Consider the following 13,891-nt stretch of genomic DNA (forward strand, 5'->3'; position numbering starts at 1 on the left):
AGTATATCTCTTAAGGAATAAAATGCATTGATCTACAAAAACAATCTGGCCATTTATGGCTTCTTACTACTCTGTCCTTTCCACACTAATCTTCCACAGAATACTAAATACCTCCATCTGAACCAGGGCCTGCATCTAGAGTATCTTTTCTTTCAGAATCGCTTCCTTCTCCTTTGGCCTGACACAATGGCACAATTAACAACAACATTTACACTGTCTAAGTCTCTCAGCTTCTAATCCATTCAACTTGTTCCCTTTTTTACAGTCTTCTTTTCCTATGGTACTTAATGCTTCTGTCTCTTTCTCCGTTCCATGCTGCCAATCTCATTTCACCCAGTCAGCCTTCTCCTCTGCTGAGGCCATTTCTGAGGCTCTTTCTCTCCACTCTTCCAAGTTACCCATAGTTATCTTCAGCTGCTCTCTTCTTCCCTTGCAATAGCTTATTTAATCTCCTTGTTTTCCTGCCATCTCAGTTAAGTCTGTTCGTTTGGCTTGGTTTCTGTCTGATCTAACTATCCTCTCTGACTGTTCCTATGTCTCTCTCTGGCCATTTCCTAGTCTTCGGCACCAGGTCACTTCCTCAGATGAGTCTGGCCTTTAGATACTTCAGTGCTTCACTATTGATGACTGAAGCTCTGGAAGAAATGTAGAGAAGTCTCTTCTCAGACATCTCCTCTTTGGAAGAAATCAGAGGAAGAAATTTAATTCAGATCTGCCTGTTTTCCTATCTGAATAATGGTTGATGAGCATACTTTGTAGCCCATTACAAAAAAACTCATTTTGGATTTTTTTTTTCTCAGCCAGATATAGCAGTAACAGCAACTAGCAATTTACATGAACATATATACAAAATTTGAAGTACTTGTGAGAGATCTGCTGCTTAAGCTAATTACCAAAGTTAATCTCAAATGCTGCAAGAGACTAGAGAGCTAAGCAAATCTCAAAGGCCCTCAACTTCTGACTCTTTTCTACAGCTTTTTGCCTACTTTTCCATTTTTATGTCCATTCACTTTGGATAAGAACTTTATGGAATTATCTGCATATCTCCTTTGTAAAAAATGCCTTTATGACTTGCTTCCTATTATAAAAATATAAAGTCTTTTTTAAAAAATATATGTACTTATTGTTTTGGCAAGGAACAATTGTTCTATGCCACCAATGTAAGATTGTTCACTTAATTTGTCTTTACTTTTTTTTTTTTTTTTTGTATTTGAGACAAACCTATGAATAACTGTTCACTGGAGGCCACTATAAATGCATCTATATTCTTTTCATACATTTTTCAACATCAACAGGACATGTTTTTCTATGAAATATTAAGAATGCCTGTTCTGTTATCTTAGATCTATAGTCTATCTTAAATAATTGATAAGAAATGTTGTCCTTAGCACATGAACTTAGTTATGTCTTGCAGTCTCAAATTAGCAGTTGCTAACACAATCCCACACTATATCTTATCTGAAACCAGGTTTTAATCTTCCAAACTCATGTTAGTAATTTTAAAATGAACTTTTTTCTAGTGTACCTTTGTGAAATTTCTAGAAATAGGGTTGTGCTAATTGAATTTCCAACCACTCTTCATTTGAGAAGAAAGAAACCAGGAAGACTCGAAGGAACTTCGTTATTTAGTTCATTTCTCTTTCATTCCACACAATTGTATCATATCAATTTCATAAATTTATTAGTAATTTATTTTTCCCTTTAATGTTGAAAGACTGTTGTACATCAACCTTACTTTGACAGTTAGAAACTACATCTCAAATAGTATGCCTACTCTGATCTTTCACCTAAAAAGAAGAACAGTAGAATTAGAAAAATTTCAGAGAGGAATAACAGAAATGACTGTAGGTATAGGATGGGTTTTATACAAGAAATAAATAAACTAGAATTCTTCAGCCTGAAAAAGTGACTATAAAATCATGATTTCATAGACAGAATGGATAAGGACTGATTTTTCACTGTCTCAGTAAACATAGAAGGTTTAAAAAAATAGTAAGTGAAAAGTTTGGAACAAACAAAAGCAGTTGTTTATTGTATCTTATTATGTTATTATGTATGTTATTAGTATTTTAATTGTCAAGCAATTAAAAGTGGATTTGTAGAATTCCTTGCCAAAGTTCAGTGTTGTATATTCTAAAATTATGTTCATTCAAGGTATGATGGAAGAGAAACCTATTCAGGTTTACTCAAACCACATTATCAGTGATCATAAATACAATTAACTCTAGGTACGGTCTATCTAACGGAACTTGTAGCATTACATCTAGTCTCACATTGCAACGTCACACTGGCATCACATAGTCATCTTTGTTAAACTATATCTGAAGTATCTTTCCCAATAGATGAGCCCCATGTTAATAACAGAATTTCTTGTCATTCATTCTAAGTGCATAACCTTGTACTTTGTACTATTATATTTAATTTCATTTCTATTATACCAGTTCTCAGGGGCTTCTACTTCCATTTGTGTGACACTGTGATCKTCATCTGTATTAATAACACCTCCAAACTACATGACAACCATAAATTTCATGTTACAATCTTTTTTTTTTTACCAAGGTCATTAATGAAAATGTAAAATAAGAGCAGCGCTAAAACACATTCTTAAGGAGATCCATTAATAACTTTCCTCTATTACCATATTTTCCCTTTCAACATCACATGCTATTGTCTCCTCTTCAATATGGAGTTTCTGAACCACATAACCCACCTCATAATTCTTGTATTGTAAATCTAGTAAAGTAGGGACATTCCGAATGGTTGACATTACAAATGGCCCTAAATAGAGGGATCTATATGTATTCTTTTTTTTTAAAAAAAAAGAAAGGTTATCTTGTCACTTTGGCCTGTAAGAGGAGTACAGACCATTTAACTGTGAGGAAGAGCAACTGACCTCAAAGTAATGAAACAATATAAGAAAGAATGAGTCTGAGGTCTGCTTAGAATAAAGAAATGTCTGCACTCTGGAAAAGAATAAAACTATCTCTGAAATTAGGAAATTGGACCTCATGTGATTGAAATGTTGCTAAACTTTAAGTTCGCTTCAGTGAGCCAATTTCTTAGCACCTTTTAAAAACAGATCAAGCTATTTGCTGAAGTGGCTGCACTGAGCTAATACCCTTTACCTTTTGCAGATAGCTTTCTTTCTTTACTAACTTTCCTACTAGGAAGATCATCATTATATTTAGTATTCAGATATGAACATCATTCTTAAATGTAGACCTCTTTTGACATCATTTTAACCATATATCTTGCTGAATCATTGTTCAAGAATTAGATAATATATGGCCTTCCCTATCCATCCACAGAATTTATCTTTCTTCCAGGGTCTCAGCATCTCAAGAACTAACTACCAGGATATTCTTTTCTCTCACCTAGATCAAATACACAGCTRCAGAAAACATTCTCTTACATCACTATAACTGTATAACTTATATTACTGTAGCTCTCTCCTAACTTACATTACTGTATCACTCTCCTAATAACAATTTCCTCCTATCTACATAATCTCTACAGTTGCATTTAACATTCTTGCCTTCTGCTGCCCAGAGATGTCAGCTGCTTTTATTCACCTATAACATTTTCAAACAAARATCATCATCATCATCACTGTGCTGTTTCTATGTTGATCAGCAGATATGAAACTACTGAATTTTCAACCTTCAAAACTTTTACTAAACTTTTCTTTACCAAGGTAAGAATTATCCTGTAGCTGCACTGATAACATTGTCCGCTATTGTTAGGTAGGATTAGGATGCTGGTACTTTTTTTTTTTTTTTTTAATCCTGAATATATCTGCATTTCTTTTATTTATCTGTTTTTCCCATCATTAGATTACCCCCTTTTGGAGACCAGATTTTGTTGTTATTGTTGTTGTTCTTTGTTTGCAGACCTGCACAACAAAGGAATTCCAGTCATGGATTAGGCATAATTGTTATAAAAAAGTAATTAAAAAGCAACAATTTAATTATGGAATGGAGCATCCATCACAGTGAGCTTTTTCAATCTCTCCAGGTTGACAAAGTCAACTTTTCCTGCTTTTTGCTTTTCCAGTAGGACAGATTCTTCTCACAACAGAATAATTTTGAATCGTCTTTTCTAATAGTACTTTTCCTCACATGGATTTAGCGTTTCTCTTTATACAACACATTAGGATCTTTCTAGTCGTAATGTTTTTTAAACATGTCATCCATAACTACAGTTGGAAAAAACAGAAAATGTAGGATCATCCCTACTGATTTTTGTGACAGTTAAAATAACTGTCTGATTTACTAAGCTTATTATATAAATTATGATTTTCTAAGTCTTACATAAATTTCATGGTTTTAGCTCTTAAGGGAAGACTKATGAGGTTTTACAAGCTCAAATGCATATCTGCATATCCAAAATGGAGTTTCTAGGAGTTGACACTGGGTCTGATTCTGCATGTTTATAAAGGATCTGGATGACAGAATGATTGCATTCTCACTGAGTTTGCGTGTAACACCAAACTGTGAGGAGGGGTTCCTACACCAGAAGAAACAGCCATCATACAGAGAGGCCTTAACAAGCAGAAAGACTGAGCCAACAAGATTTGCATGGGGTTTAATAAAGATAAATGTCCTGCAGGCAAGAGATGGAATGATCTCATGCTGCAGGACAAGTAGTACAAGTACAAGACAAACTATAATTTGACTTTATTGAAAAGGATCTTGGGGTCCTCTTTGGCAGCATTAAACCTGAGTCAGCAGTGCCCTTGTAGCAAGGCAAATTGTGTCCTGGGGTGCATCAATAAGAGCATAGTCATCACAACAATTCAATCCTATTAGCTATTTGTTAGGAAACACTTATAATATTGTGTCCAATTCTGGTTTCTCTTCATGAAAAAAAAAAAAGAAAAACTGGAGTGAGTCCAACAGAGACCATAAAGTTGATTAGAAGTCTGATGACCTTGACAGAAGGCTGAAGGAACTGCGATTGTTCAACKTAGAGAAGGATCAGAGGAAAATCTATACACAGTCACCCAATATCTAAAAGATGTGTATAAGGAATGCGGAGGTACTCAATTCACAGGGAGGCACAGTGATAAGACAAGAGGCAGCAGGCACAATTTGCTCCACAGGAAATTCTGATAATTCTGGATACCAAAAAAAAAGTTCTTCACCATGAGAAAAAATCATTGGGCTAATTCCCAAAATATTGCAATACCTTGCCCAGAGAAGTGGYGGAATCTTCCTTCCATTAAATCTTCAAGATTCATCTTGATACAACCTGAATAAACAAATCCAAGACCTGGCTTTCAAAGGAAGGTGGACCACATTGTCTTCAGAGGTCCCTTCCAATCTAGTCTTCTCAGTGTTTTTTTGATTTTAAGTAAAATAAACAGAAAAATAACATGCAAAGCTTTTTCTTATGATAAAAAGTTTCTTCTTCCTACATTTTACATTGTTATTACTGGCTAAAAAAGTTATCTGAAAAATTCCCATTTATTGCATAAAGAGCAACAAATACTACCTTTTTCTATTAACATAAAAGAATTCATTGCCACACAACTAGAGAGATTAAGATTAGAGTTCCAGTTAATTAAAGGCTAATATTCATGATGGCAAAGTATATGAAGCAATAAACAGCTTCTTAGGTTCGTTAAATGCCAAAGAGAAGTTGAACAGTTTGATAATTGCAAAACTAATTTATTGTAATTCTATGCCACTGAACTATGCGACAAGATAAAAGATACAAGTCATTAAGTAAAAAAGAGAGAAAGAGCACATTTCTTCCTCGACTCGTAAGCATTTAAAACCATTGTATTATGTTGTATTCTTCAACTTTTCAGTGATGGCACATTAGGAAAATGACTAAAAAAAAATTATTTTAGGCCAAGTTTAAAAAGTGATGAATTATTTGAGGCCTGAGCTACATGGCAAAGTTTTCTAACTGAATATCAAATTGTATGCATATTCAGAGGTCTAAAGAGATACCAGCATAGGACAACCAGGGATGTTCTTGAAAACTAACACTGTACTTTCATGAGCCGTTTAAGCCAGAAAAAAATGGCAATGATAGTGAGATCAGCGGTCTTGCCTACGTCACTTGTCCCACTAAATGTTACTGTCCTCTGACACAAGCTTTTACAAGAACAGATAGAGAATGAAGCACACTTGTTTTGTTTTGTTTTGTTTTGTTTTGTTTTGTTTTGTTTTGTTTTGTTTTGTTTTGTTTTTTTTCTAGGTTGCTTTGTGAAGTAAATCAGATCCCTAAGTTGGTTACTGCAAAGATGCATGAACACGTAAGCTGAAGCACAGGAGGAAATGGCAGGGAGTGGAACAGGAGAAAAATGGTGACTAATTCTTTCAGCAGCAGCGCTGCTTGAAGAGATAATTGGACACATGGGTTCTCGTCTGCATAKGCAGATACAGATTGTTTTATTTCAGTCAAAAAGAAGTCCATTTTTTAGGTGTCAAGGAAGAAAAATGGTGTTATCACATATTAGACAGCGGGAATCAGAATATTAAGTGAAAAATGTTTTTAATTCCTAAGAATAGAACAGGCTGAGATCCTGCTATTTTTATACACTGCATACAAAAAATATGACCAGTGACTTAGTAATCAAATTTAATGGCTAAAGACACATCTTTATTTGATCTGAGGTAATGTGTTTTCATGACAATTAGGAAAACTGAAWTTTTTTTCACTTTTTAACCTGCTGAGTTCCTGTCAGCCTCCTTACAATAGGACTATTAGTTAACTTGATCTTTTTTCTCCTCCAACAACAACAACAAAATAACATTTAGCTTTAAGGTATATGGATCAAAGGTTATATGACCTGAAACCACATTAATATGACCTGAAAATACAGTATGGAACTATCATTTTGGAAGAGGTAAATTTTGTGTAGCAAAATCATAACATCCTAATTCTTTGCATTCAAAATGAAAAATGKATTTGTTTTAAGCTGCATTCTACCAACAGAATGGAATCTATTCATCCATGCTGTTGTCTTAGAGCAGATGTAAAAGTGATCGTATCTAGGAAAAAAATTGAAAATTCTTCCCTGTGACAGGATGTCTCATCCTCCCCTTGTCCACATCAGAGGTGAATATGAACAAACTTTCCAGTTAGCTAATACAATGTAGTCCCATCATTAATCCACTGATTTCATCACAGATAATGTCACCATCCATTTCCTTGTGTAATGGAGCTAAAAATTGCTTAGAAATTCAAATTTGATATTCAAGCAAAATATGAGATATATAAAATTAATCAAAAAAATTACATCAAGAAATACTCAGGCTGAAAGGGATGAAACCATGTGCCAACCACGCAATTCCACCATGACATGCAAACCTTCACTAGAGCCCCTGACCACAATACCTTCATCTACACAGGGCAGTAGAGTCTTGCCTCGACAGGCCAGGCCAGGCAGGTGTGTAACTCTTCTACKTGAACAGGACTTGTTCTCAGGGAGCAAGCACACGTGAAAGAGCTACAATCCCCAGCACCTGCAGTTCTGAAGTTAGTTTGCACACATCTGCTGGGCTTATAACACAGGCAAACCCCTCATCTTGCCACCAGTCATGCACGCAATAACTTCAACATTTTGGCAGTTTCCTACCAATACAGCATGATTGTAGTATATGAGTATGTGAGATCCTTACAGTTTTCTCTAATTTACATTTAAGACTTGGAAACACAAGTCTTAGCAAGTGTTAATTAGCAGAATCTGCACCGGGCATCCCCAAGACTACCTTCTCTGACGGACAAAAAGCAGCAAAGCCTCTACTGTTGTGTCTTCACTTACGTATCCTAACTGGACTGAAATAACACAGGTGGCTAGTTGTGTTTTAAGTTGTTGTGGAGGCATATATAAAATTGAATTATAAATTTCAAATGACAAGAGAGGCACAGTAAGATGTCTCAATGGATACTCRAGGTTTTAAACCTATCCTTTTTCTTTCTTTTTTTTTTAAATATCAATATTGCAGGTATTCAGTATCAAAAGAGCAAGTCCATCAATATGTATCAGAAAAAAAAAAAAGCTTCTTATCCAAAAAGAAACTGGGAGAGCTTTCTTCACATGTGGCACACTTGATGTGCTTTAAATGGTGCCACATCTAATACTCAAAAGGTGCTTATGGTGCTACTGAACAAAATTGGACAACAGATCAAAGCCCATCTCACTGCTTCAAAAGTCAAAATAAGAGAAATCAATTCCAAGGGCCTAAAATGAAATAACCGAGAGAAGGTCAGCAAACATTACAAATGCTTCTAAAGCACCAGAACTTGAAAGGAAAATCAGACATGTGATTTTGTACAAAGATACTGTATCTCATTATTGCCTTGAGACACTACCGAAAGTCATAAGTGGAATACAGAATTGCTTTATTTTGTCACTTCAGAAATGTTTTTTGTTTGGGAAAAGATAAGCTGATGGAATAAGTCAAATGTGCCTATGCTGTCTAGCATTTTGTCCTCAGAAGGTCTTCCATCTCACAGTCTTTGTTGGAGTATAATATAACTATTTTATATCATTTATATCCCCTGATGTTTGACAAGCAATTTCCTTTAATGCAAAGGGTAATATTTATCTTTCATCGGGGAGAAGCTAGAAGAGTGACAACTGCTAATACATTTCTTCCTCTTCTTCTTTCATTCTACAAATTAATACAGACTTTTTTTTTTTTTAACTTGCTTTATTAGTCTCACAAGGTTTGTATGTAAATCACTTCCACTAAAGGTGATCATGAGAATTCTTCTAGCCATAGTCTAATTATTAGAAAAGTAGAAATTCCTCCAGAATACCTGCATATTAGTATTTTAGTTGAGATAAGAAGTGTAGTTTTGAAGTGTATCTCAGAATCATCCCCAGCAATGGTGSTCTGGTTCACACTATGAAGCAGTTTTGAAGTGAATGAACTGGAATGTTTTTAGGTGAAAATAGTCTGGATGATGGAGCTCTGGAGCTCTAATTGCTAATGTCACAMACGGGCTTCCAAATCATGGGACCACACAAGAGCCCGATTTGAAAAGATATTAATTATTTTTCCTGGCAGTTATTACATACTGAAGATGTGATAATTAAGTCTCATTACATGTTCTGGTAAGAATATTTGGTAATGTAAAATTCCTAGTGATTATATATGTTGTGCAGGTTTAACATGCAAGCTTGAAAGCTTAATTCCAAAAATATAGTAAAGAAAATTGTTTCACATCATTTAGAAATGAATTTTGTGAAAATTAAATATTAAATAGGGAGGATAATATGTGACCTGCAAAGCCTCAGCCCATGACAACAATATTGAAAATATATTAAAATAATAGTACTAAYTCTTGTTTACTAATTACTCTTGAACTCTAGTTACAGCTTTATATATAAACTTCTTTACATGTCATGAAAATACTAAAAATACAGAAAATTAAGTTTACTCCAATTAAGATCAGGATCCAAGAATGTTTGTTTGTTTTCACAAAAGAGTTTTTTTCACAAAAAAAAAACACATTTTTTTTCAAAAAAGAGGACCTCATTGGACGTGCAAGCCCTTTGATTGTCAGTTTTTCAGTCCTGAGACAATCCCTGTSAACTGCATTTCTTAAGTCATTAATTCTGAAATGCTAGCTTGAGCTAGTAAAATCCATACCATACAGTGTATGTAGCATGTGAAATTGGACAGATACAGTGTTGTACTGAAAAAACAGGGTTGTACAAAACAGCCAGATGTCACTTTGGCCTCCGGGTTTGCATATAGCATTGAAGAAGAACACTGAAAGATCATTTGATTAAATAACTAACAATGATTCAATGGATGTTGAAAAATAGAAGTCAACATTTAGATGTAGAACTGAGAACCTCAAACATATTGGAAATATGTTTTCAATATTCCTTCAGACAGTTCTGCATTGTTCCATATTTGAAAACTTTTCTTAGAAATCATAAAGACAATATAAAGACAATTTTTTTTTTCTTTTTTCGATTGAGTTTGGGAAATGAAACATTGGGACCAAAGGAAAACTCTTTCTGAAAATTAAAAGACTCAAAGACAARCAAGTATTGTTCATTTGAGTTTGTTGAAGAAGTCGCATCTGATTTTTTTTTTTTCTTTTTGAATTTAATCATTTGGAACTTATGCTGAGTAAAAAAAAAATGTGAGTTATGACAAAAAAAAGAAATTGTATTACTTTGATTGGCTTTGTATGGTCTGTCATAKTATGTCATAGCATGATCTGTCTGTCCAGATAGTCAAAATATTAGCCTGAAAATGTGATTCCCTTCACATTTTTTTCTTCAGAGACACTGATCTAAGAGGCTGCAAGGACATACYAAATTGTATTAGCTATAAGTACCTGAGTTAGGAAATAAAGCCACAAACATGTGTATGAAGCTCCTGTCAAACCAAAWGTTTCTCAGGTTGCCTACATTTTCCATCAGCTATTGCATCCAGATGTAATCAAGTGCCAAGAGCAAGATTACCAGATCAAACACTCCGTGCAATTTCTGTGGGCTAAAGAAATACACTTTATGTATGAAAGGAAGAATTTATAGTTCATTTAATTAAACTTTCAACTGCCTGATAAAAGAATTATTATCAGTCCAGTTAAGATTATACTTACACTTAACATCCAAATTATCCAATTATTACTGCCCATCCCTAATGATGAAACTGTTAAAGTTGATACTCATGAGGTTTCTGGGACCTACACCATCCTCTAATGCTATGCTCAACCTTACAAAGTTAATCTGAGCCTTGAAGCCTTGAATGATGCTGGTCTTTCTGAGCAAGATGGGTTAGGGCAGGTCATCACCATACTTCTAGCCTACACTTCTACACTTCTCCCTTTTACTCAGATAGCTGCTGAAAGACTCAGACCAATGCAATGTTCTCTAAGAGGAATATGAACTTAATAGTGCTGGAGTAGGGGAAGTTTAAAGCATTGTGTAGAAGAGAATATGGAATAATAGAGATATTCATTTTGGAAGGAATCTCAGGAGGTCTGTGATGCTTTCTGTTTAGGGTAGTGTCAGCTATGAGACTAGACCAARTTGTCCAGGGTTTTATCTAGTCAGATCTTGAAAACCTCCAAAGATGGAATTTGTACAACCTTTCTGGGCAACCTGTTTGACTTTCGTTTTCTTCTTGTCTCATCTTCCCACCATGCACCATTGTGAAGAAAAATTTGACTTGGAGAGAAGATGCAATGGAAAGAGTGAATAAGGAGCAAAACAAGATGAGATTAGTTGTACTAGCAAAAGCCAAATAATCAAAAATCTTGCTTGTGAAGGGTCAGTCACAGCAGAAATCAGCAGACTAATACCAAGATGTGTTGCTAGACAGAAAGTACAAGAGATTTTATGTGCATCAGATAAATTAAAACAAATGGAGAAGGAAAATCCTACATGGAAAGACTGGGTCATTTATTTAAGAGATGCAGAGATTACAAAATAAGAATTACAGTAAAATCACATAATAATTATCAATTAATTAATCTCACTGCTCAGGGGAAATCTCAAAGTTAGATTCAACTGCAAAGTTACGTCAGGTTACTCAAGGTCCTGTCCAGTCAAGTTTTGAATAACTGCAGGGGCAAAGATTTCTCAACCTCTTYTAATGCCTGACCACCCTTAAAAGAACTATTTGTTCCCTAATACTTGATCAGAATTTCTCTTGTTTCAAGCTGGAGCTGATGACAGTGTTTTATACCTATCATGATTGTTGATGTCATGGCTGTGACTGGCCTTAGTCTGGCCATTGTGGACCATTTAGTGGGACTGAGAACCTACYGATTTTCTAACACAACAGGCCAATGACAAAATTACTATTATTATTCTCACCTGTRTAACAGTGATAATATTGGCCTGCTCTTTAAAACACTTGATCTATTGAAGAAARAACTGTAAAAGTATTATATTATTCCTGAAGGAAAGTAATTTGATGGAATGCAAAAATCTTGATACCTATGCATTTTGGTCACTTCACTAAAAGTGGGATAGAGGTATAGCAAAATACATTTTCAGGTGATGTTACTTTGATGGAATTGATAGTTTTGACTTGTCTTTAAAACTAAAAGGAAATTAAAAAAAAACCAAACAAACAGTATAAAATGTGACATACTGGCTTTTGTACTTCAGAGAGAACTGAATAACTTTCCAGGGTGACAGGAAAGCCTGAATTGTTACTATGTTGGGAAATAAAGTTTGTGTCTTGATTTTTCTTTGTTCAATGACATTAAGAGTGAAACATTCAAAGGTATAAGATTACACACGAAGGAAGAGAATGCTAGATGCTAACTTGTTTGATGCAAGAYACATTCAGACACGAACATATTCTTTACTACCAATCTAGAGCATATCAATTTCTTGTAAGACAAAAAGTCTTCTTCTCACATTCTTTTATTACAATATCTTTTTTTTGTTCTCCTGAAGATCTCATGAATAGGAAAACCTATATAAGATCTACTGAAAAAAAACAAATAAGCAAACAAGAGCAATGACAACAAAACAGAAAGATTCAGATCAGAACTATAGCTAAAATATTCCTTTAATATCGTTCATCTATTACATGCTCTACCACCAGCTTTTTTGTTGTTTCTACAGGACCCATGCTTCCTTAGAAATTAAGCAAACAGCCAAAAGGACTCCTTCAAGATGATCCCATACCAGCATGTCTTCTTTACGGTTTGTTTTACCAACCAAAATTTTAAATATGAGGTTTCTTAATTTACTCTCATATGTTATAATTCTATTATTTATTTACTAAGCTTTGACTAATCATTTATTTCCAATCCAGGAAAATATAATTAGTTGGAATTTAGTAGCATTCATGGCATTCTGCAAATATATGCAATTGCTGTTATTTCAATGGGACTGCATGTAAATGCTGATGTCTACAAGGTGACTCAGTCCTCAATCAATTCCAGACTGTGAAAATTGTGTCTGTAAGTGCAATTTCATGAATATTCTATTTTATTTGAACTAATCAATATTAGTTATTTCAAGAAATGATAACTCTTCATTTGTATATGTGCACGTTCTAGTGACTAATTACCGGCAAGCAGATGCTATTTTTATTTTATTGGTGAGAAGAGCCAGATTTAGTTAATAGATATAGACAGTTATACTATTCTAGCACACACTTATTTTTACATTTGTGGCTATATCAAAACTCAGACAAATGTATTATTAATTTTAATAATCTCTTGATGCCATGATATTTGCATTCTCGCTCACCACTGATTCACATTTTCAAGCCCTCTTTGATCTGCATGTGCTGTACATGCTTGAGATCATATTTCTCAAAGAGTAGGAAGGTGGATGAAAGAACAGAAATGTTATTATAGTCCCAAGGATCTTTCATTGTGATGCAACTTYATCTCCTTGGGGAATATTTGCTTGTAACAATGTGATACATCCCGAAAATCAAACATTTAGAATGAGTTAGGCTTCAATGTTAAAATATTCAAGGGGTGAAAATATTTTGAACTATAACAGCATCATGAGAGAAATGGAAAAATATCACAGAAATGTTTTTGATATGAAACATAACTGATTAACTCCTTAGAGTTAATCTAAGGATTTGTCCCTAGACAAAAATATGCTAACCATCAATTTAAAGCTGCTTTTTTATTCTTTAATTGTCATTATGAAGCAGTGATAATGATCTTGTAATTACAATGGCAACAAACTTCCCATTGTAAGTATAGAAAAAAAAAAGAGACTCTGCTCAAAAGGTCTTGTGAAAGAAAAAGGCTATATTTTTACATTTTGTTGTCCAGTGCAATTGTAGTAGTTTGTTGTTCACATAATGCTCTGGTCTGCATCTGTATTAAACAGTAGTACTTAATAAGTAGTTAATAAATCCCCACCGAAAGATGATACAGTATAAATTTCACCCAACATATGTATCACCCTGTCTTACAATGT

At 34.3% G+C, this 13,891-nt stretch overlaps 1 protein-coding gene across 1 annotated transcript in view; it reads right to left on the reverse strand.

Moving 5' to 3' along the window:
- LOC112951948 (parkin coregulated gene protein-like) overlaps positions 1-13,891 on the reverse strand; it is a 66,261-nt gene that overhangs the window by 18,659 nt on the left and 33,711 nt on the right. The window lies entirely within an intron of this gene.

This window comes from Nothoprocta perdicaria, unplaced genomic scaffold, assembly GCF_003342845.1.
Source record: "Nothoprocta perdicaria isolate Ctin4 unplaced genomic scaffold, notPer1 scaffold_38, whole genome shotgun sequence".
Taxonomy (NCBI): Eukaryota; Metazoa; Chordata; class Aves; order Tinamiformes; family Tinamidae; genus Nothoprocta; species Nothoprocta perdicaria.